The sequence below is a fragment of the Rhodnius prolixus genome, unplaced genomic scaffold (assembly GCF_049639745.1).
Source record: "Rhodnius prolixus isolate KJV_2025 unplaced genomic scaffold, Rpr scaffold_12, whole genome shotgun sequence".
Taxonomy (NCBI): Eukaryota; Metazoa; Arthropoda; class Insecta; order Hemiptera; family Reduviidae; genus Rhodnius; species Rhodnius prolixus.
Window position 1 is genome coordinate 16,079,396 of NW_027411635.1, and position 23,683 is coordinate 16,103,078.

Below are 23,683 nucleotides of genomic sequence, written 5' to 3' on the forward strand. Positions count from 1 at the left end.
CTTTTTTTGGAAAGCTGCTTAAAATTTCCCTGTGTTCGAGACAAAATCTTAAGTAACAGAGGCGAGAACCCGTAACGGGATTCGAACTTAACAGCTTGATGACGATGTTTTACTTCTCTCTTACATTATGAATATTTAAAGAACACAAATTCGAAACTTTGGCGCAGTAGCAATATTTTGTATTATGTTTTTGTAAATAAGAAATAAAAAAGGGAAATTATTTTTGGGTTAATCGACTGATTTTTTCAAATTTGAAATTTTTGACATTATACAGCTTCCTCAAATTGTATAATATAATTTATAAGACCCTTTATAATAAGGTTTAACTTCACTTCTAGCCCCAAATTTTCATATTTAATATTACAAATTTAAGGCTCATATTTTTTTTAATTGATTAAAATTAAATTATTAAAAATTTAGCGCGATCACAATACTTTTTATTATTAAAAAATTAGAGAAAATATTTTTAAAAAAAGTTTATTAAGTGGGAATGATAGATAAGTTTTTTTTTCTCTAATAATTAATAATTAGATGCTTTATGGTCATCTTCTATGACCATTTAACTTTTATGGCAATCAAATCTAAACTGTTCGCTCGTGAAAACGATTAAGTTGTTTCCCTTTATTTTTTTCTAACTAGATATAACTATTTTTACTTGTACGATAATAAAAAATTTAAAGCAGACTTTTCCAAATCCGCTGAACGCGACAAGCTTAAGTATATACCTGCGCGGTTAGTATTTTATCACATAACTTCGCTTATGCTTGAGTTTCCACAAATAAGTATTCCAGTAATGCTACTAACAGCAATGCTAAAATAGTAAACTGCTTTGTAAATAAATTTTCATCGTACACAAAGCACATTAAAAGATGCTTTTTTCAAAAAACTAACAAACAAAAAGATACAGATTCAGCGTAAAAAAAACAAAAAAAACTTTAAAATTCTTTTTACTGATGCTTTAAATAAATTGCTGCGAACCTTATGTGAACGAGCAATTTTCAACGATAAGTTACTGTGCACAAACCAAATACTGATTTACAGCCTCCTTCCATTTTTTTTTTTAAATTATTTAAATTTAGCGGAGCATTAAACAAGATACATCCAATGATAACTCAATTTTGGAAAGAACAAAACCATTACTTAGAAAAAAAAAAAAAGAGTAAAAATATACATACAAAAAACAAAAAAAAAAACAGAGTAATCTCTCGGTTGATCCTGTAAACTTATATGAATTGAAGAAATATACCGCTAGGAGCGCTACTGCGTTCAAAAATAAAGATACTAGAGTGCAGCAGTTGCTGGATTAGATGTTTCAGTGTACAACTTACCGCCTACTAGCTAAACACTTGTATCCAATTTAATTTAAAAGACAAATTATCAATAAAACACTCAATAAAATTGCAAACAGAAATTTAAGTTCAAAAATAAATAAATAAATAAATGATATTGAGTGAACCAAACACACAACATTCACTAAACAAATATCCGAAGTTACGCTTTTTAAAATATTATTTAATGAACTATATAGTTTAGGTTCACTAAAATCAGAACGGTACTGTACGAGGAGTGGCTAACATTCCATAGACAGTCAACAAAAATAATTGGTTCTAAAATATATACATATTAAAGGATTTCATTTAATCCTTTTTCAAGAATTTATTCTAAAATTCATTTTCCTATATAAATATTTTAAGATCATAGCAATAGATCTTTTGAGAGTACTTAATATTAAAAAATGTTTAACCGGATAAGGCCGTCAAAAACTGTAAGTAAAAGTGTCACGTAAAAGAAACAACAAATTTTAATTTTTTATTCAATGTTTTCAATAAATCTCGAAAGTTTTTTGGAAAAAAAAACTTAGAAGCGATTTTTTTGTTTTTAGGATAAACAACGAATATTTTTCTACGTTTAATTTTTGGCAAAAAAAACAACAAAAATTGTTACGAGTTTAAAAAATAATTAAAATAATACAAAAGCCTAAAAATCAATTTTGCCTAAATTCCTCATAAAATGAATTATTCTGTACCCCCCCAAAAAAAGTTCCAAATAAATTTTGTTTTTTAACGGGTGAATTTTTTTTTTTAAAAAAAAAACAAACTTCGGAACAGTATTTTTCTTTTTTTTGAAATTATCAAAGTAGCTTCTCAGGTTGGTTGGCTAATTTTGAACAAACAAAATATTAATAATACTATTAAAAAAAAAAAAAAAAAACTTAATTTGTTTATTTTCTTTAAATTTAAATTTTGATGAATAAACAGAACATAAATTTTTAAAAATAATTTTTGTTCATACTCAAAAACATAATTCCGGTAAATTCTAAAAATAGAAAACCTCAACAATAACTTTCTCGTCTTTACGTGGATTAAGAAAAAGTAAAAGATAAAAGGAAAAAACAAAAAACAAAAACCAACAGTTATTTACTTTTAGTCACAAACGGGACATCAACAATTACTTTTTTAAAAAGTTTTCAATCACATTTAAAAATATTTATAACAGTCAAATTAATTATTGTTATAAATATTCTTCTATAAATAATAATAAATACTGTATAATGTTCAATTAAAAAGTCTTTTATAATCTAAAAACAAAAACAAAAAAAAAGTCAGTGAAAAAGACGACAAATCACGAGTCTCTAGTTTCTCACACAACATTGGAGGTTATAACCAACTGGGTGACAGGTTATAATGATACGTGACTAAAAGAATTTATAATTTTCTATACAGTGTATTCTATAAAGTGATAAGATAATTTTATTGATTATACAATTTTTTTAAAAATCTTAATCCTAAAAAATGCTTCTTTTTTTTTAATTATCCTGATAAGAAGTAAAGTACATTAACAATTAATCCGTTTTTTTTTTATCATACAATTTTTTTTTGAAAAATTAGTTGATTATTTGCGCCAAAATATTCAAGAGACAAAGACAATGCAATGTTATTAAAATGTAAAATTTAATTGTACGGGAGCCAATTTTAAAATTATGAACGCCATAAAGTGACATTCCTTTTTTATTGAAAATAAGAAATATTTTTAAAATATAACATAAAATTTATTAATTAAATGAAGCACTAATCTTAACAACACTTGCGACATCTCGGCCAGAACTCACCTTAACGAATTCCCCTTGATCTGTGAAATCTTGATGTATAGAAGTTTTTAGGATTACTGGCACGAAAAAAGCACTTATGTTTTAACATTTTTTGTGTTATTGTAAATTATTAATTTAAAAAAATAAAAATAAAAGGTTAAAAAATACGATTTTAAAAAACACCGTATTAAAATTGTTTTTTTTTTCAAGTATATGAAAAAAAAGTGTTATTTTAAATTCCTAAGATGTACTACTTGCGAGACGAGGTGCCCAACTACTGGGCACCGTATACGCGGTGCTCACCGTCAAGGCGGCTCAAAGCTACTCTGGCAACTTTTAGGGGTAAAAAAGAAAATGAGAAGAGGGTGGATAGCAGAGAGTTAGTTAGAGATTGGAGAGGTGAGGGTAGAAGAAAAAGCGCGGGCTTAGAATCCCCCACTCTTTAGACCGTTGAGGAGTCGGCGCCCTGTTCTGACTCTTGTGCCGCCCCCGCCGGCCGGCTCCTTTGCATTTTTCCCGCCCCTTCCCTTCCGCTAGCCGCCCCTCTTACCATCCCCCCCGGAGAAGCCGGACACACACGTACACAAACACACATACTACCACCTCTTTCATCTTCAGAACCCCACCACATTTAAAAACAACTTCATCCACATGTGTCTTCTTTACTTAAAAACATTTTTTGGGCCAAATCGTATTAGATTCACACCATATGATTGGCATGCAATTCGTACAATAACGAAGAAGAAGTTCAATTTTCGAAACAAATTATTTGACAAAAATAAATGCCAATGAAAATAAATAAATGAAGTTGACTATAAAATAGAAAATAATTAATGAAGACTAAAAGAAAAGTGGAAAAGATTTAATGAAGACTAAAAGAAATAAGAAAAGATTTAATGTAGACTAAAAGAAAATAAAAAAGATTTAATGTAGACTATAATAAATAGAAAAGAATTAATGAAGACTAAAATAAACATAGAAAAGTGGACTAGCAGTATTATTAACCCGGAAGTATTCAAGTTTTTAAAAATAACCAGACTACAAAGCACTGACTAAATCCAGTCATTACTGTTTTATTGTTTACCTTTGTATATTTACTAAAGCCCACTTAAACTAAGTTAATTTTAAGTTTATTATCAAGAGAAAATATTTAATTAAGTTAAAAACTTTTATTCACTATCCGCAAAATTATTTATTATTAAATTTAAAATAAATAAACCAAAAAAAATAAATAAAAGAAATGATTTATTACTTTATTTTATTAGAAGTTTCAACAATTTATTTACGTTCTTGTACGACGTACTCAGTGAAAAACTAAGAGACAGAGAGAATGTGTGGGTCTGCATGCGTGTGTGAGACAGAATTAATATCTAGCTCATTTAATAATAATTACAATTTGCTTATACAATAAACAATATCTAGTGTGATATTAAATAATTATTAATTTTCTTTTAATTTTCTAAACAATGAAAGAACGGATTATTGAAAAGCATGTGCTATAAACGCACGCTAACTTCCGATATTCTCTACGCATTTTATTATATTTTTTAAAATTTATATTATTCAAAATTTAGTTAGTAAAGAGTAATTATTATAATATTTATTTAAATATAAAGCAGTGAGAAGAAATTTATTTCTAGTAAAATAAATATTAAACTTAAATCCCAAAAAAAAACAAAACAAAGCTGAAACTGAATGACCCTGAAATTTAAGCAAAAATATACACACTAACCCCCCACCCAAAAAAAGTTTTTGCACTACCACGTGTTTTAGATTTTAAAAATTAATAAAAAATAGAATTTGAAAAAAAAAATAAAATTAAACAAAAATAAATAATTAAATAAATAAAACAGATTTTATTGTAACGTGCAAAAATCGGTGAACAGCGTAACAATAATTCAAAGGTGTAAAGGGCCAAATAACAAAACTTCACCATGTGACTCACTCTTAAATTGAAATTAGTTTTTAGATATTTTACTTTATTCTTTATTACACATTGTCTGTATTCAGTACTTCTACTGAAATAATGTTGTAAATTTAGAAATAATGCCATCAAAAAATACGATAAACAATTTCTGTTTTTTTTTATTACTTTTTTTTTTAAAAAAAAAATAAATTAAAGCTTAAAGAAAGCTTTTTATATTTTTGAAAATATAAAAATTAAAATCAAGTAATCGCTTTTGTAGGTTTGTTTACATAGACTGGGTTGGTTTGTATATGAGTAATGTTTTGCTAATTTATGGGAGACAGCGCGCTGTTTATGTTGGACCTAACAAATTCAATCACTGGAATTCATTCAAACTTTTGGCTCCGAGGAAATTTATTAATTGTGATGATGATGATGATGATTATTATTATTATTATTATTGCTATAGGGGTGCTGCTTTTACGTTAGAAAATTTTTACTATTTTATTTTCACTATAAAGAGCTGTTTTTTCTTTCATTACTTAAAAAATTAAACTGTAAATTTGTGATCTTTTTTTATATTTGACTAATTTCTTCACGCTAAAGGGCTAAGTTTGATACATTTTCCTTAAGCGCATGCTAAAAGCATTAATTAAAAAAAAATAATTAGGTTGTTTTAAACCTAAAAATAAAAATGCTAATACTGAACACTACTAGGTTTAAAGGGTTGTAAATAGGGTAGGTACATATCGGAGGGTGTAGCCGTACTAAGTGTACAGCGAATGGGCTAAAACGGCTTTTGAATTTGCCTTAAACACTTTTAAAAAAATTAAAAGTTTTTTTTTTTTGTTTTATTTTCATTTATTTATTTATTTTTTGTCTATAAATTATTTCCCGAAAATTAAATCATAAATGAAAGTGTACACAATAATTATAAATAAAATTTACAGAGATATATTATACATATAATTTAAATTGTCTTACCTTTTAAGGAAGGTTGGAAAATAATCCGTAATATTTACGGTGAAGTTGTTTATGGTGTGAAGTCTTATATGGGAGAATTGCACACGTTGTCACCAACAATTTAGGAAAACAATAAAAAACCGGACGAACTAAGTCTTTGGCACGAAGTTGAACACGGTTCAAACATAATTTCTTTAATAAAATAAAAATAACTGAAATAGAAGAAATGGTTAAATTTGGCGACCGAAAAACAACCCAAAAAAAAGAATATGTTCTTTTTTTATTTTTTTGGTATTCTCTCTCCTTAAAATTAAAAAAAAAAAAAATATTGAGTAAAAAAAAAAATATTGAGGAGTTTTAAAATTTTTTGTTTTTTGTTTTTTGAAGTAAAATACGACGACGAATTAAAAAAACGGCTGCCGGATGGAGTGGACTAGTTGTATGTCGGCTGGCCGGCAGTCGAATAGGGACTGGGATCTAGAGTGACTGGTGTCTGTGCTGTGTACCGCCGCCTCCATAGCATGGGGGTGGCTCGGGCGCATGCCAAGAGGCTGGCTCATACCACTGCTATACACATATATACAACAGCTTTTCTTCTCTTAACCTTGCCCGCAACATCATCTCCAAAGCTGGGCTGCTGGTGGTAGAGAAACATCGCAACATCTTATCCCCACCTCTTCCTCTGTCCCCAATAATTGGTCTTTCACTCAAATATTATACATAACTTACAATATTTTTGGTCACAATCACTTTTTATCGTAGTTTTGTTATTCATTCAAAGATGGGTCTTTTAACAGCGCTCTCCAACATCGTTGGAGTCCAATAGAAAGACTATTTGAGTTGTTGAAATGGTTAAGCATTGGTTAAGTTTTGTCGCTGCTACTGTTTGGGTTGATCTGGGCAGCTTAGAAGACCAGAATTCTTTAATGGCTGCCAACTAAAGCAAACCGACTGGGTGCCATATGCGTACGTATAGCTGGAATAATTAAAGGAGTACAGCCAACGCCGGAGTTGTTCCAGAACTTCGCAGTCGAAACATCGTAAGTTCAATCTTTCTGAATATGATCTCATTGAATCTGTTGGAGGAGTTGTACGAGTCCTTAAGAATTTACATATAAACTGCCACTTTCCCCGCTCAAGAGATACAATGATACTTAATTCAGGTAAGAAATTTCTCTCCAAAAAAGAAGGACCCCCATGATGATTCAACTGCAAAAGTCACGAAGAACGCCGACGCTGGCTGGTACATCTTCAAGCATTCCAGCTTGAAAATCACCTGTGGATAAGAATGGCCACCAATTTTGACGGAGAAGTGGCGGCTGCCAGTTGATTTTCCTCAGCAGGCAGCCCTCTTTAAAGAATTCTGGACACAAAATAATGTTGTTTTTGGACTCTTAAGCCACGATTAAATCCATTATCAACACAAACATTAGCTGTGATGAAACCGTGTGGGGGGATTTGCAAGAATCTAGCCGGTGGCTGGGTGCTATTTTTGTGCAACCTGTCTGTCAAAAATGGTGGCCGATACACAATATTCACCAAATGGTGTAGCTAGATAGATAAACAGATTTCTTTTAGCATCGCAAAACCTCCATTCAACGATTATTTCAAAATATTGAGCGAAGAATAATAAAAGTTGAAATTGTCCAACATCGTAAACAACCTGAGTTACTGTTGGAGATGATTCAATGGAAATGAATTGACTGATATCACATACAAGGGCAATAGAAAGTAAAGTAAGTAAAATGATCGCCTATTTTTTCAGGCAGGCTTTACGTCCAACTACCAATTAGGTGTCGTGGACTGAGGCGACTAGCAAACATACTTTACTGTAAATTTCTTTTATTAACTATTGAATAAAATCCAAGGCCAAAACCGGGAATCAAACCCAGTACCACAATACATATTTCCTTCGCAGGTCTACAAGGACAATATACAATTATTTTATAGTAAAAACTCGAAATTTTAAATCAACAACTACTGAATTTAGAACCCAACAATCAAAATTATAAAAAGAAATAATATATAAATTAAAATGATTTAAAAGCACTGTCCATAAAGTACCTGTACGCCTTAATGGTGTTTGTAAACTGAATACCAAATTTTCCCCATTAAAACATTTGTCATAAGGTAAAACTTCTACAATACTACAACCGAAACTATTAAGTAAAACTGGTACTGCAAACTATGAAATAACTTCTTGTAAATAAACTTTGAATCTTGAGGTTCAACGTTAGAAATAATATCTTCAGCTTTATCTTTAATCTATCTATTAAAAATATTGAGCTTTAGCGTAACATTAATATTGCATTTTTATTTTATTGCACTTTAATTAGTCCAGAATATCTCTTTGTTGATTCACCGAATAGCTAGGAAGGCTGCGAATTTTAATTGTTTAATAATAATAAAGCTTAATTGGATACCCCAATATTGGCATAAATTTAGTTTCACAGTGCAATAAAACAGTTGTAGGGTATGTGCTTAAAAATAAGGATGTCTCTGTCGCAAATTCTATGATATTGCCATTGAATATCTGGTACCTCTAGCTCTAAACAGCTGAAATAAACTCTTTCAGGTTTCAGGAGCCACGTTTTGAATTTAGACATGAAAAAGAGTAAAAGGAATGAAAATAATGAAAAACAGATTGAAAAGAAAATGAAGTCAATGGAAAGTGATCGTCTTTTAGTCACCTCTATAGTCACTACAAGAGGTAAATAATGTATATACTTTTCATTATTATTTTGATATAAGTATAGCGTCAACAACTAAAGTCCATTGGCGGTCGAATCCTTCTAAAACTGCCTGCTTCTGGGCAAAGTTCTCTAGCTGCAGACAATTTTGTGAGATGTACACTTCTTAAAAAAGAAATCAGTGTTCAAGCCAGGACCTTCTAAATATCAACTAACATACTAATATTGTCCTAGAGAAAATTGCACGTACCAAAACTATTTCAGGTGTTTACCCAATTAAGGGCACTTTTGAAAGAATCGTTAACTACTAGCCCTCCGCTAGAAAAGTCCTAAAATGAATTTTCTAAAAGAAAATTTTGGGGAACTTAAGAAAAACAAAGTTTCAGGTTTTAAAATGGTACTTCTTCTTGTCCACTTTTCTCAAAACCTTTATCAACAATCCCAAGGTGGTACCTAATAAAAATTAGTTAGGATCTTACAAATTTAAAGTAAACCACGCAACTGAGTTATTCGAGAAAATGTAAAAAGAAAATGGAAAAATCATCAGCGTATTATTACTGCTCAGTGAGGAGGGAAATCTTACCATATCCAAAGCCATTCTAGGCCCATAATACAACTCTCAAAGACCGAGTTTAGGATGAATTTCCAGTCGCAGGCCACAGCTATCCCAAACAAATCTAGCAACAGCTTTAAAAAGAACAGCCTCAAACTCCTCCATCGTCAACCTAATTGCTAAACCAAGTATCTTACCACTAGACCTCTCATACTATGAACAATCTTTTCTTAAGATGGAAGAGTGCTTGCACCTGTGTCAAACTATAAGAGGGTTGTCTTCTTAAGCGACAATGGCACAGTGTGGGAACCAACCGGGTGTCTGCTGAGAGACAGATACGGGGAGCATCATAAAATCAGACCTCGAACGGCTACCAAGAATTTAGACTGTCAATAGCCCACAGAGGATGAGTGCTGCGAGGTGAACTAATCCCGAAACAGCCGGCAAATGAGACGCCAACAGATAGGTTCGGGGACCGATGAGGCGAAATAAAGCTCCTTATTTGGCCAGTCTGTCAAAATTTGCCTAATTTTACTAATCTCAGCATATTAATATTCCACTTCCCGTTGCGTGATGTTTTTTCACGTTTCCCAAAATTTGGAAATTTGGGCAATCCCTCTTTAAAAATGGTAGAACCATTCGTTTCAGCGTGAAAAACCTCCTAGCCTATTCTAAATGTAAAAAAAAAAAAAAATTTCCTATATTAAAGTTATGAGATTGAGAGAAACATCTCATCAGTGTTTTCTCATCTCAAGACCTCAAGACGCCAAAAATTTTATTGAAATTTGAAAAAAATTAACACGATATTTACGATTGGTTTGAAGAATGTAAAAATTAATTAAACACCCAAACACACGGTGAAGGTAGTTGCGATTGGGGTGGATGAAATTGGGTGCTTATTGTGGGTGCCACAGAACCCACCTCACGCATGGATCAGCTACTGCGACCACCAATTCTATAAACTTATTTATTGCCAATATTTTATGTCTATGAATTTACAATAATTCATTGGGTTTTCTTTTATTGATCTGCCATTTATTGTCGATTAGCGATTGATGGAGAATTATTGTTAACAATTTAAATAAGAAAAGAGGTCCCTGAAGTGAGCAGATCAGAATCTTTTCTCTTTGAACTTCCCTGTAAATGAGTCTACTTAAGCAGGATCCCTTCTGCACTTAATGGACATCAAGACAAGGATTTTATAAATATTTCTTTCTGATAAACCCAGCAGCAAATTAGTACCAATGTCTTGGTTGTAGAAAATGTGAGACACGAACCGAAGTCTCCATTTTTTAGATAAAGCAAAAATTCATCTGTAAAGAGGTGCCCCGTGCGGTGCAAGTACTAGGCCCAAAATGGTTCTAGTTCTTCCATAGTGGTTACACTTCCTTTTTACAGGATCTGAACTTCACCTATGAGAGTCTGTCATTCCTTTTTCGCTATATTCTTGTATCCTTGTCAAACAGGAAATGATCATTCTCTACATCGTCCAGCTATCATCGGTTACTCTTAGGCTACTTACGGTCACCTATAAATCACTTTTCTGGCCAATCTATTAAAGAACACAAAGCTCTAAAATGGTCTCAAACGATAGCAATCTTCTCTCTATTAAATAATTCTTAAATAGAGAAATTTTTACATTGTCCGTTCGCAAATAAGAAATCATAGATTTTTCCGCAATATCTTTTCACTTTAGATGTCGAGTATTTTTTATTTTTATTTTCCCAGGACATCGGACAAATAACTGTCTTGTAAATTATAAGTTTGGCCGTACGCGATAAATTCTTTAAGTAGATGAACTTCAAGCAACCGATTTCCTGCTGCCACTATGTTCCTCTCTTAAGTAACTGTTTCTCAACTGTGGTGGAACACCGTTCTTTGCCACTACGGATCCAAGATATGTAAACTTTTGGGATACGAAGAAGTTATAATTAAAAATTTGAATTCAAACTTAAGATCACTGTTGCCTCGATATGTCCATATATTTTGTTTTTCACTTTGTTTATTCATGGGCCTCACTTCTGCGAATAAAACCAAAACTTATGTAAACCATAGTCTGATTCTCAGTTTACCCGAGAACAAAATTTTTGTGTTCTCGGATTGGTGAAATGAAAAAAAAATCATACCTAAAAAATGAAAAATCGATTCAATAAACTAGCACTTACGCTTGATCGATTTCTACCAAAACATTTAATGTGGTTCCCTTAGTAACACTTGCAAAATACAAGATTTTTAAAGAAGTATTTTTCCCCTGATAAAACCTTCTAACGGAAATCTACAAATGATCGTAATATTTCTCGCTTATGTCGAGTAAAACAGTAAAAATACTTCCGCACAAGTTAGGCTTGGGTCACTGTTGGGAGTGAACACTATCAGAAAGGGTTGCCTACCAGTCCGTGCAGTGCTGCGCTCCAGTCCAGTGGCCGAATCACTAACTAACTTGACTCGTATTTCTTTACACAAACACAACTTCGCTAGAAAAAGAAGGAAAACTATTAATATTTTTACAGAATTTTCAATATCTCTTTTTTAAGTAAGAAAATTATTGTAAAGATTTCCGATTTTGAGTTTATTAAATATTGGTTTCGAGTTACCTTAATGTTGAAAATTATTTTTTTTTATAAAATATTGGTCTGTGTATATACAGGGTGTATACGGAGGAGTGGTCGAAACTTCGGGAGGCGATTCTGGGCATGATTTGCGACAAAAAATTCTATATAAACTATGGCTCGATTCGGCTCCGTTTTATAGATATTTTTAATTTTAGATTTTTTCAAGGTATCACTACTTTTTAGCAATCAGTTGCCTATATTTCTTAAACTATTAAAGCTAAAGCCAATTCAATAAGCTCATTAGAAAGAAGGTTAAATTTCCTTTTAAATAAGCTAATTTATATTTCAAAATAATAATATTAAGTATTTCACTTTGAGGCCTAAACATAAGAAATAGCAAGTTTCTAATTTTATCCAAAAACTTTGACTTCATTTTTCTCAAAAACATTTTATATGAAATAAACGTGCGCTATTCAGGAAAAACATATACATACAATCACCTTTCGAAAGGTATATCATGAGTAGTGGTTATTTTAAAAATTGATGCACAAATCTGTGATTAATTGCAAAAAAGTGGGCCTCAAAACAGCATCAGCATTATGAAAGAAATTCAACTACCATAAGAAAATAATTGATCAGAATCATCAAATCCAGTACGATTTTTTGCAAACATGTAATTTAATAATTAATTTATTTAAGAACTAAATTAAAAAACCTTCTTTCTAATGAGCTTATTGAAATCGCTTTAACTTTAATAGTTTGAGAAATATAGGCAACTGTTTGCTAAAAAGTAGCAACACCTTGAAAAAACATTAAATTAAAAACATCAATAAAACGGAGCAGAAACGGGCCATAGTTTATATAGAATTGTTTGTTGCAACTGAAGCCCAGAATCGCCTCCCGAAGTTTCGACCATTCCTCCGTATACACCCTGTATACGTAAGTAACTACCGTTACCACAAAAACTAAAAGGATATTACGTTTTTTTAAAAGCCATTTAGGTGTACTTTCTATATCTGTCAACTAATACGGCAAATGAAGATAGTAGAGGTGCTCTAATTGTGAAATTAAAATTAAAAATCACACTAAAGGTAATTAAGTCAGATACTTTAAAACAGAAAAAAAGTCATATCAATAAATTGTTAAAAAATAGCATTAAATGAAACTAATTGTTTCAATTTTGGAATAAACCTACAAAAACCATGACTACATTTGGAACTACTATCTATATCTACCACAAAAAGTGCAATTTCAATCACTGTAAACAAATTATAAAGGCAGTGCCTAATATAAACAGTGTCGTTCCAATTGCGATATTAAAAACTAAAAAAAGGGAGGTAATAGCAACCAATTTCAACCTAGTTAGACCTAAAAGTGGCATATTTACACTCTGCGTCATCGCATATCTTGTGTTGTGCTAATTTTTGCCAATAAAGTTACTTTAATTTGTAAACTTAAAATTCAAAAATACACAATAAGGAGTGCCAAAAAGTACAAGTAATGTCTACCTAGTTTCAAATTACCATTCTCGATACAGCACTGAAATCAAGAAATTATACCTTAGTTGGTCCAGAAAGTGATGGTCTTTAACAATCAATAATATATCTTAATAATCAATAATAGATTTGCAAAAATTAAAAAAATGTATAATAAAATTTCAAGTGATACCCTAAGTAAAATTTTTGTTTTACTCTAGCACTAAATGTTTCATTTTCAAAAATATAAAATACTAAAAGTAGTAATTGCCTATTTTTTCAGGCGGGCTTTACGTCCAACTACCAAATTAGAAATAGAAATAGAAATAGAAAAGAAATTTATTATTCTGGGACAATTGTCCCCTAAGAATAAATACAGGAACAAATAGAGGCCTTAGCAGTTTGGCCTGTGATTATAGAGAAATTAAATAAATAAATAAATATTTACAAAAGTGAAAATATAATAAGTGAAAATGAAAGTAAGAATAAAATAATAAAACAGCAGAAATTAAGGAAATAAATTAAAACAATTAGAATTTCGGAGGAAGCTGAATAGAAAGGAGATAATTGAAAATACGGGATTTAAAGATGGATAGGGTAGGAGCATGGCGGACAGATGAAGGCAAGGAGTTCCAGAGAGAGGTAGCACGTATTAGGAAGGACTTGTCAAAGGATGAGGTACGGTGAGAGGGAATATAGAGATCAGATGAGCGAGATCTAGTGTTACGGGAATGGATGGAAGATTTAAGCTTAAGGAGTTGAAAAATATAGGAAGGCCTTTGAGACTGGATGAGCTGAAAAAGGAAAGAAGCCAAAAAATATTGGCGGCGATAGACAGGAAAAAGCCACTTCAACTCATCGTAGCAGTGCGAAATGCGAGAGTCTCTGGAAATGCTGAAAATAAATCTTATGAAGCAGTTCATGAGGCGCTTAAGCTTGGCTTCAATATCTCCAGAAAGACCGCCATACACTAAACAACCATAGTCGAAATGGGGGAATATAAGAGAGGAAACTAGGAGTTGCAGGGTCTTAATTGGAAAAAGGTGACGGGAACTATTAAACTGCTTAAGGATATGGATGGAACGACGAGAGATTTGGGAAACATGGTTTTTCCAGGATAGGTTTTGATCGAAAGTGATACCAAGGTTTTTCACAGAGGAACAATATTTTATTGGGGTATTGTAAAGGAAAAGATTAGGAAGAGGAGCCAATGATTTAAGGAGTGGGTTGGAGCCAATAACTATAGCTTTGGTCTTTTCTACATTCAGGGTAAGCTTATTGTTCGTGGCCCATGCTGAGATATTATTGAGGTCTTCTTGAAGTTTAAATACAGCTTCAAACAAATCGGACGGGGAAAAGGATAGGTAAATCTGAAAATCATCAGCATAGAGGTGATACTGGGAATGAGAGATGGAAAGAGGAAGGTCATTGATGTAAATTGAGAAGTGGGTGGGAGATAGGGAAGAACCTTGAGGTACACCGCGTGACAAAGGAAGAAGTGAAGAAGGATTACTATCGGGAGTGACAACGAATTGGGAACGATTAGACAGGAAGGATTGGAACCAACGGAGGGTGCTATTGGAAAAAGAGAGGGATTGTAGTTTAGATAGCAGGATATGATGGTGTCGTGGAAGGAGGCAACTAGCAAACATACTTTACCGTAAATTTCTTTTATTAACCATTAAATACAATACAAGGCCCTAAGACCGGGGAATCGAACCCAGTACCACAATAAATATTAGCTTCGCAGGTCTCGCCTCTAACAGCTCGGCTAACGTAACGCCTTATAAAATACTAACACTACAGCATAATACTGTAAAATAAAAAGAACTTGAAAATAAAGTGAAATCAGTACGTGAGAAAAATGGTCACAGGGATATCCGGATGAGATCAGAGAAATACAGCGACACCGCTCATGGGTCAAAGTTATATACGGTATAAGAAATAGGTAGCCGAGTGGTTTAGTGATGTATTGTAGTAGTGGGATCAATTCCTGGGTCTAGGCTTTGAATTTTTATTTAAATAGTTAATAAAAGAAATTTTATAGAAAAATTGCGTTTGCTTTTCGGTTCCACGAGAAAACCTTCACCAAGAATTGCTAAAATTACAATTATAGATCTACTTTGATAGACTGTTAATATTTACATTTATTAATATTACATTTGTTAATATTTAGAAAAAATTAAATATGCCTTAAATTATGACTATTTCTCCTAAGCCGCGCTCTAGGTCTCCTAGTTTACAGACAAGGCAGAAGACACACCAACCTTACAGGAAAAAATGTATAAAAATATTCAATAGCATAGCTCCTGAAGAGGACTTAGTTCCTAGGCCGAAAGTTTAGCAATAAACAAAAAAAAAAGAAAAAAAAATATTTGACTAGGTATCTGTGGGCCAATGTCGAACATTATTAGACAGTCTGAATAGTGCTGCTAGCGCGTACCATAATTCAACGGCAACTTTTAAAACTAATAACAGACACAGTATAAACTGCAATTATTTTAGTTTGCCGTGTTTTATTTTAAAATGCGAATGTTTTTATTGAAGTAATTTATTGCGAAAAACCCTAATTGTATTCCAAAATTCATCCAATGGATTTTATAAAACCTTTTTTATTTGTATAATTTATATTTTTTTACCAGTGCATAACTAATTAGCACGCACGTTGATCTGCAACATTGATTTGAACAAACATTCAATAATAAAATCGATTGAAGCCACATTTGCAAAAAAAAGGAGTATTTACACTAGAGAAAAGTAATTTAATTCACCGGTAAATAAGTCAAAATGCCATTAACATAAGGTGTTACAACGGAAGTAGATCTGTTTCTACAAACATAATGCGAAAACGAAAGGAAATATAGGGAAATGTAAATTAGTTAGACCGAGAAATAGGGTTTCCCCATTAAGAGAATGACTATACTGGACCACATAAGGTGTTTCAACGGAGGTAGATCTGTTTCTACGAATATAATGCGAAAACAAAAGGAAATATAGGGAAATATAAGCTAGTTGGACCGAGAAATAGGGTTTCCCCTTAAAGAGAATGACTATATTGGACCACATAAGGTGTTACAACGGAAGTAGTTTTGTTTCTACGAACATAATGCGAAAACAAAAGGAAATATGGAAGAATGTAAGCTTGTAACTGCAGAGAAATGGAGTTTTCCGTAAAGGAGAACACTGTACAAGGCAATATATGGTGTTACAACGGAGGTAGATTTGTTTCTACGAACATAATGCGAAAACGAAAGGAAATATAGGGAAATATAAGCCAGTTAGACAGAGAAATAAGGTTTCCCCTTAAAGAGAATGTCTATACTGGACAACATAAGGTGTTACAACGGAGGTAGATCTGTTTCTACAAACATAATGCGAAAACGAAAGGAAATATGGAAGAATGTAAGCATGTAACTGCAGAGAAATGGAGTTTTCCGTAAAGGAGAACCACTATACAATACAACATAAGGTGTTACAACGGAGGTAGATGTGTTTCTACGAACATAATGCGAAAACGAAACGAAATATGGAAGAATGTAAGCATGTAACTGCAGAGAAATGGAGTTTTCCGTAAAGGAGAACCACTATACAAGACCACATAAGGTGTTACAACGGAGGTAGATCTGTTTCTACGAATATAATGCGAAAACAAAAGGAAATATAAGGAAATATAAGCTTGTTAGACAGAGAAATAGGGTTTCCCCTTAAAGAGAATGTCTATATTGGACCACTCAAGGTGTTACAACGGAAGTAGTTTTGTTTCTACGAACATAATGCGAAAACAAAAGGAAAAATTGAAGTATGTAAGCTTGTAACTGCAGAGAAATGGAGTTTTCCGTAAAGGAGAACCACTATACAATACAACATAAGGTGTTACAACGGAGGTAGATGTGTTTCTACGAACATAATGCGAAAACGAAACGAAATATGGAAGAATGTAAGCATGTAACTGCAGAGAAATGGAGTTTTCCGTAAAGGAGAACCACTATACAAGACCACATAAGGTGTTACAACGGAGGTAGATCTGTTTCTACGAATATAATGCGAAAACAAAAGGAAATATAAGGAAATATAAGCTTGTTAGACAGAGAAATAGGGTTTCCCCTTAAAGAGAATGTCTATATTGGACCACTCAAGGTGTTACAACGGAAGTAGTTTTGTTTCTACGAACATAATGCGAAAACAAAAGGAAATATGGAAGAATGTAAGCTTGTAACTGCAGAGAAATGGAGTTTTCCGTAAAGGAGAACACTGTACAAGGCAATATATGGTGTTACAACGGAGGTAGATTTGTTTCTACGAACATAATGCGAAAACGAAAGGAAATATAGGGAAATATAAGCCAGTTAGACAGAGAAATAAGGTTTCCCCTTAAAGAGAATGTCTATACTGGACAACATAAGGTGTTACAACGGAGGTAGATCTGTTTCTACAAACATAATGCGAAAACGAAAGGAAATATGGAAGAATGTAAGCTTATAACTGCAGAGAAATGGAGTTTTCCGTAAAGGAGAACCCCAATACAAGACAACATGAAGTGTTACAAAGGAGGTAAATCTGTTTCTACGAACATAATGCGAAAACGAAAGGAAAAATTGAAGTATGTAAGCTTGTAACTGCAGAGAAATGGAGTTTTCCGTAAAGGAGAACCACTATACAATACAACATAAGGTGTTACAACGGAGGTAGATCTGTTTCTACGAATATAATGCGAAAACAAAAGGTAATATAAGGAAATATAAGCTAGTTGGACCGAGAAATAGGGTTTCCCCTTAAAGAGAATGACTATATTGGACCACTCAAGGTGTTACAACGGAAGTAGTTTTGTTTCTACGAACATAATGCGAAAACAAAAGGAAATATGGAAGAATGTAAGCTTGTAACTGCAGAGAAATGGAGTTTTCCGTAAAGGAGAACACTGTACAAGGCAATATATGGAGTTACAACGGAGGTACATTTGTTTCTACGAACATAATGCGAAAACGAAAGGAAATATAGGGAAATATAAGCCAGTTAGACAGAGAAATAAGGTTTCCCCTTAAAGAGAATGACTATACTGGACCACATAAGGTGTTACAACGGAGGTAGATCTGTTTCTACAAACATAATGCGAAAACGAAAAGAAATATAGGGAAATGTAAGCTAGTTAGACAGAGAAATAGGGTTTCCCCTCAAAGAAAATGACTATACTGGTCCACATAAGATGTTACAACATTGGTAGATCTATTTCTACGATCATAATGCGAAAACGAAAGGAAATATTGAAGAATGGAAGCTTGTAACTGCTGAGAAAAAGGGTTTTCCGTAAAGGAGAACCCCTATACTATACAACAAAACGTGTTACAACGGAGATAGATCTGTTTCTACGAACAAAATGCGAAAACGAAAGGAAATATAGAGAAATGTAAGCTAGTAACTGCAGAGAAATGGAGTTTTCCGTAAAGGAGAACCCCAATACAAGACAACATGAAGTGTTACAAAGGAGGTAAATCTGTTTCTACGAACATAATGCGAAAACGAAAGGAAAAATTGAAGTATGTAAGCTTGTAACTGCAGAGAAATGGAGTTTTCCGTAAAGGAGAACCACTATACAATACAACATAAGGTGTTACAACGGAGGTAGATGTGTTTCTACGAACATAATGCGAAAACGAAACGAAATATGGAAGAATGTAAGCATGTAACTGCAGAGAAATGGAGTTTTCCGTAAAGGAGAACCACTATACAATACAACATAAGGTGTTACAACGGAGGTAGATCTGTTTCTACGAATATAATGCGAAAACAAAAGGTAATATAAGGAAATATAAGCTAGTTGGACCGAGAAATAGGGTTTCCCCTTAAAGAGAATGACTATATTGGACCACTCAAGGTGTTACAACGGAAGTAGTTTTGTTTCTACGAACATAATGCGAAAACAAAAGGAAATATGGAAGAATGTAAGCTTGTAACTGCAGAGAAATGGAGTTTTCCGTAAAGGAGAACACTGTACAAGGCAATATATGGAGTTACAACGGAGGTAGATTTGTTTCTACGAACATAATGCGAAAACGAAAGGAAATATAGGGAAATATAAGCCAGTTAGACAGAGAAATAAGGTTTCCCCTTAAAGAGAATGACTATACTGGACCACATAAGGTGTTACAACGGAGGTAGATCTGTTTCTACAAACATAATGCGAAAACGAAAAGAAATATAGGGAAATGTAAGCTAGTTAGACAGAGAAATAGGGTTTCCCCTCAAAGAAAATGACTATACTGGTCCACATAAGATGTTACAACATTGGTAGATCTATTTCTACGATCATAATGCGAAAACGAAAGGAAATATTGAAGAATGGAAGCTTGTAACTGCTGAGAAAAAGGGTTTTCCGTAAAGGAGAACTCCTATACTATACAACAAAACGTGTTACAACGGAGATAGATCTGTTTCTACGAACAAAATGCGAAAACGAAAGGAAATATAGAGAAATGTAAGCTAGTAACTGCAGAGAAATGGAGTTTTCCGTAAAGGAGAACTCCAATACAAGACAACATGAGGTGTTACAAAGGAGGTAAATCTGTTTCTACGAACATAATGCGAAAACGAAACGAAATATGGAAGAATGTAAGCATGTAACTGCAGAGAAATGGAGTTTTCCGTAAAGGAGAACCACTATACAAGACCACATAAGGTGTTACAACGGAGGTAGATCTGTTTCCACGAACATAATGCGAAAACGTAAGGAAATATAGGAAAATATAAGCCAGTTAGACAGAGAAATAGGGTTTCCCTTTAAAGAGAATGTCTATACTGGTCCACATAAGGTGTTACAACGGAGGTAGATCTGTTTCCACGAACATAATGCGAAAACGGAAGGAAATATAGGAAAATATAAGCTAGTTAGACAGAGAAATAGGGTTTCCCCTTAAAGAGAATGACTATATTGGACCACATAAGGTGTTACAACGGAAGTAGTTTTGTTTCTACGAACATAATGCGAAAACAAAAGGAAATATGGAAGAATGTAAGCTTGTAACTGCAGAGAAATGGAGTTTTCCGTAAAGGAGAACACTGTACAAGGCAATATATGGTGTTACAACGGAGGTAGATTTGTTTCTACGAACATAATGCGAAAACGAAAGGAAATATAGGGAAATATAAGCCAGTTAGACAGAGAAATAAGGTTTCTCCTTAAAGAGAATGTCTATACTGGACAACATAAGGTGTTACAACGGAGGTAGATCTGTTTCTACAAACATAATGCGAAAACGAAAGGAAATATGGAAGAATGTAAGCTTGTAACTGCAGAGAAATGGAGTTTTCCGTAAAGGAGAACCCCAATACAAGACAACATGAAGTGTTACAAAGGAGGTAAATCTGTTTCTACGAACATAATGCGAAAACGAAAGGAAAAATTGAAGTATGTAAGCTTGTAACTGCAGAGAAATGGAGTTTTCCGTAAAGGAGAACCACTATACAATACAACATAAGGTGTTACAACGGAGGTAGATGTGTTTCTACGAACATAATGCGAAAACGAAACGAAATATGGAAGAATGTAAGCATGTAACTGCAGAGAAATGGAGTTTTCCGTAAAGGAGAACCACTATACAAGACCACATAAGGTGTTACAACGGAGGTAGATCTGTTTCTACGAATATAATGCGAAAACAAAAGGTAATATAAGGAAATATAAGCTAGTTGGACCGAGAAATAGGGTTTCCCCTTAAAGAGAATGACTATATTGGACCACTCAAGGTGTTACAACGGAAGTAGTTTTGTTTCTACGAACATAATGCGAAAACAAAAGGAAATATGGAAGAATGTAAGCTTGTAACTGCAGAGAAATGGAGTTTTCCGTAAAGGAGAACACTGTACAAGGCAATATATGGAGTTACAACGGAGGTACATTTGTTTCTACGAACATAATGCGAAAACGAAAGGAAATATAGGGAAATATAAGCCAGTTAGACAGAGAAATAAGGTTTCCCCTTAAAGAGAATGACTATACTGGACCACATAAGGTGTTACAACGGAGGTAGATCTGTTTCTACAAACATAATGCGAAAACGAAAAGAAATATAGGGAAATGTAAGCTAGTTAGACAGAGAAATAGGGTTTCCCCTCAAAGAAAATGACTATACTGGTCCACATAAGATGTTACAACATTGGTAGATCTATTTCTACGATCATAATGCGAAAACGAAAGGAAATATTGAAGAATGGAAGCTTGTAACTGCTGAGAAAAAGGGTTTTCCGTAAAGGAGAACCCCTATACTATACAACAAAACGTGTTACAACGGAGATAGATCTGTTTCTACGAACAAAATGCGAAAACGAAAGGAAATATAGAGAAATGTAAGCTAGTAACTGCAGAGAAATGGAGTTTTCCGTAAAGGAGAACCCCAATACAAGACAACATGAAGTGTTACAAAGGAGGTAAATCTGTTTCTACGAACATAATGCGAAAACGAAAGGAAAAATTGAAGTATGTAAGCTTGTAACTGCAGAGAAATGGAGTTTTCCGTAAAGGAGAACCACTATACAATACAACATAAGGTGTTACAACGGAGGTAGATGTGTTTCTACGAACATAATGCGAAAACGAAACGAAATATGGAAGAATGTAAGCATGTAACTGCAGAGAAATGGAGTTTTCCGTAAAGGAGAACCACTATAAAATACAACATAAGGTGTTACAACGGAGGTAGATCTGTTTCTACGAATATAATGCGAAAACAAAAGGTAATATAAGGAAATATAAGCTAGTTGGACCGAGAAATAGGGTTTCCCCTTAAAGAGAATGACTATATTGGACCACTCAAGGTGTTACAACGGAAGTAGTTTTGTTTCTACGAACATAATGCGAAAACAAAAGGAAATATGGAAGAATGTAAGCTTGTAACTGCAGAGAAATGGAGTTTTCCGTAAAGGAGAACACTGTACAAGGCAATATATGGAGTTACAACGGAGGTAGATTTGTTTCTACGAACATAATGCGAAAACGAAAGGAAATATAGGGAAATATAAGCCAGTTAGACAGAGAAATAAGGTTTCCCCTTAAAGAGAATGACTATACTGGACCACATAAGGTGTTACAACGGAGGTAGATCTGTTTCTACAAACATAATGCGAAAACGAAAAGAAATATAGGGAAATGTAAGCTAGTTAGACAGAGAAATAGGGTTTCCCCTCAAAGAAAATGACTATACTGGTCCACATAAGATGTTACAACATTGGTAGATCTATTTCTACGATCATAATGCGAAAACGAAAGGAAATATTGAAGAATGGAAGCTTGTAACTGCTGAGAAAAAGGGTTTTCCGTAAAGGAGAACTCCTATACTATACAACAAAACGTGTTACAACGGAGATAGATCTGTTTCTACGAACAAAATGCGAAAACGAAAGGAAATATAGAGAAATGTAAGCTAGTAACTGCAGAGAAATGGAGTTTTCCGTAAAGGAGAACTCCAATACAAGACAACATGAGGTGTTACAAAGGAGGTAAATCTGTTTCTACGAACATAATGCGAAAACGAAACGAAATATGGAAGAATGTAAGCATGTAACTGCAGAGAAATGGAGTTTTCCGTAAAGGAGAACCACTATACAAGACCACATAAGGTGTTACAACGGAGGTAGATCTGTTTCCACGAACATAATGCGAAAACGTAAGGAAATATAGGAAAATATAAGCCAGTTAGACAGAGAAATAGGGTTTCCCTTTAAAGAGAATGTCTATACTGGTCCACATAAGGTGTTACAACGGAGGTAGATCTGTTTCCACGAACATAATGCGAAAACGGAAGGAAATATAGGAAAATATAAGCTAGTTAGACAGAGAAATAGGGTTTCCCCTTAAAGAGAATGACTATATTGGACCACATAAGGTGTTACAACGGAAGTAGTTTTGTTTCTACGAACATAATGCGAAAACAAAAGGAAATATGGAAGAATGTAAGCTTGTAACTGCAGAGAAATGGAGTTTTCCGTAAAGGAGAACACTGTACAAGGCAATATATGGTGTTACAACGGAGGTAGATTTGTTTCTACGAACATAATGCGAAAACGAAAGGAAATATAGGGAAATATAAGCCAGTTAGACAGAGAAATAAGGTTTCCCCTTAAAGAGAATGTCTATACTGGACAACATAAGGTGTTACAACGGAGGTAGATCTGTTTCTACAAACATAATGCGAAAACGAAAGGAAATATGGAAGAATGTAAGCTTGTAACTGCAGAGAAATGGAGTTTTCCGTAAAGGAGAACCCCAATACAAGACAACATGAAGTGTTACAAAGGAGGTAAATCTGTTTCTACGAACATAATGCGAAAACGAAAGGAAAAATTGAAGTATGTAAGCTTGTAACTGTAGAGAAATGGAGTTTTCCGTAAAGGAGAACCACTATACAATACAACATAAGGTGTTACAACGGAGGTAGATCTGTTTCTACAAACATAATGCGAAAAC

At 33.2% G+C, this 23,683-nt stretch overlaps 1 protein-coding gene across 5 annotated transcripts in view; it reads right to left on the reverse strand.

Moving 5' to 3' along the window:
* Positions 1-6,431, reverse strand: part of pros (homeobox protein prospero) — a 163,188-nt gene extending 156,757 nt beyond the window's left edge. For 3 of the 5 annotated variants that reach the window (XM_074143259.1, XM_074143258.1, XM_074143255.1), the window contains exon 1: positions 5,979-6,431. The gene's annotated coding sequence lies outside the window, so the exon portion shown is untranslated. Of the gene's footprint in view, positions 1-3,109; positions 3,434-5,978 lie in introns of those variants that run through there. The other 2 variants (XM_074143257.1, XM_074143256.1) reach the window with 2 other exon arrangements.
* Between the last annotated feature and the right edge of the window lie 17,252 nt (positions 6,432-23,683).